The following is a 2,500-nucleotide window of genomic DNA, read 5'->3' as shown; positions in this document are numbered from 1 at the left end:
GTACCTAACAGCAATTCTCCCTCATCTGACGTATTGTCAGATCGTATGGCAATTTGTTAAACAATCTGAGAGGCGAAAACTGGAGAGACAGCAAGAACGCGCTCTAAGAGTAATTTACAACTGCACGGCAAACACTTATGACGATCATCTACGCTGTGTAAAGCTGCCCTCTCTCTACAACAGGCGGCTTCAAGACATTGTAACTTTAATGTATAAAGTTAACAATGGCTTGGCGCCTGATTACATAGGTGAACTTCTTAACACTGCAAACAAAGGTTACTCCTTAAGAAATGCTGAATTTGAAATACCTCGCTACTCTACAGTAAGAAACGGAAAACATTCTATCAGATATCAGGGTCCATATCTTTTGTCCAGACTACCCTTAAGCGATCGACAGCGACAGTTACTGGACAATTTTAGAAAAAAACATAAGAAAGAAAGACCTGACAGCTCTAATAGAGGGCACGTGCATCAAATGCAATTTATGCACCACCTAACCAGCTTCGCAATGAAATCTAATCTTATTTTATCTCTCTTTGTCCAGTGACTGCCGCTCAATTGAATTGTTTAGCTGATACCAAGTAATTATAGACTTGTCAATATTTTAGATTACAAGGAAAGGTTACGTTTATACAAACGCTGGCCGTGTAGCACTTATATTTTTAAACAGAATTAACTGAAGAGAGTGTTGTGTAAGGTGAAGTGCTATATTTCTACCCCATATGAACCATGTGAGCGTTAGCCCTACTGATGGAACTGTGCCCACACAAGGACAGAGAAAAACTCTGACCAGGGTGGGAATTGAACCCACGACCTTCGGGCTAGATCTCCGCCGCTCTACCGACTGAGTTACAAGGTCAGACGGGAGCAGGCCGTGGGAACTGAAGATGTTAAAGTCACGGCAATTAACATGTACAAGTACAAGGAAAGGTTACGTTTATACAAACGCTGGCCGTGTAGCACTTATATTTTTAAACAGAAATAACTGAAGAGAGTGTTGTGTAAGGTGAAGTGCTATATTTCTACCCCATATGAACCATGTGAGCGTTAGCCCTACTGATGGACCTGTGCCCACACAAGGACAGAGAAAAACTCTGACCAGGGTGAGAATTGAACCCACGACCTTCGGGTTAGATCTCCACCGCTCTACCGACTGAGCTACAAGGTCAGACGGGAGCAGGCCGTGGGAACTGAAGATGTTAAAGTCACGGCAATTAACGTGACAAGTACAAGGAAAGGTTACGTTTATACAAACGCTGGCCGTGTAGCACTTATATTTTTAAACAGAATTAACTGAAGAGAGTGTTGTGTAAGGTGAAGTGCTATATTTCTACCCCATATGAACCATGTGAGTCTCTTAGTCGAGACTAAGTAATTATAAACTTGTAAATATTTAGATTTTCTCTGAATCAAGCAATTTTAAATTGGTAAATATTTTGGAGTTTTGGCTTTTTAAAATTTATTTTCACTTTATTTTATTTTTCTTTAATTTTCCATGTGGAATGTTCTTTTAGTGTCGACAATCTGCTTATATTTAGCTAAATACATTGACACTTAAATAAAGTTCATTCATTCATTTATTCCTGATGTCGCACACACTAGCATCATGCATGCATACGACAACTGGTCTCCAGAAAAGTATGCAGAGTAAAGAAACAACAAGAACGGGGATTAGATCTAGCATATATTGTGCCACAATGCAGAAGAAACTAGCCCTCATCTACTATGTGGCTCCTCTGCTATAGCTCAAACAATCCATAAGTCGAGGCATGATAAAATCTTATCACCGCTATACCACCGTTCCTATTATCATTATACAGCATGGAAAACGATGACTCCAAAGCCTGCTATAAATAAGCTATCCCCAAAAGAAGTATTCAAAATGACCAACCGCTATCTAGAATAAATACTCTGGGATACAGCCATCTACATAGATAAAACACCAGAGAATGGAGCAATAAGCCAGATATGACCATCTACAATAAGAAAAACAAGATATTATACTTAAGGAAGGAACTGTGTGCAACGTAGCACAAATCAACGACAGGAATGAGTATAAGAAGAGAAAGTACCTGGACCTACGACTAGGACTACGCAAGCTTTACCCTGACAACGAGATCAAGTAAATCAAATATAATGTTTAACTTCCTGGGAGATTTCAACAGCACTCTATAGAAAGGACTTTCTGACCTAACCCACAAGAACGAAACCAACAAACTCCTAACCAACTGCCAGAAATTGATCATCACACAAAACTGTGAAGTCATCAAGAAACTCTACAGTTTGGTTTCAAAAATTGTAAATGGAAAGATATCAATAAAATCTATAATAATAATAATAGTAATAATAATAATAATAAGAAGAAGAAGAAGAAGAAGAAGAAGAAGAAGAAGAAGAAAGAAAGAGACTGCTAGATCTGTGAAGAGACCGTAACACCAAGGAAAGAGCTCAAAGAAGTTACCTATCAGAGATTGGCTTATCAAGTACGCCAGATTAAAAC

This window comes from Montipora foliosa, chromosome 5 (genome assembly GCF_036669935.1).
Source record: "Montipora foliosa isolate CH-2021 chromosome 5, ASM3666993v2, whole genome shotgun sequence".
NCBI classification, from domain to species: Eukaryota; Metazoa; Cnidaria; class Anthozoa; order Scleractinia; family Acroporidae; genus Montipora; species Montipora foliosa.
The sequence above is the reverse complement of the archived record's forward strand: the minus strand, read 5'-3'. Positions refer to the sequence as shown.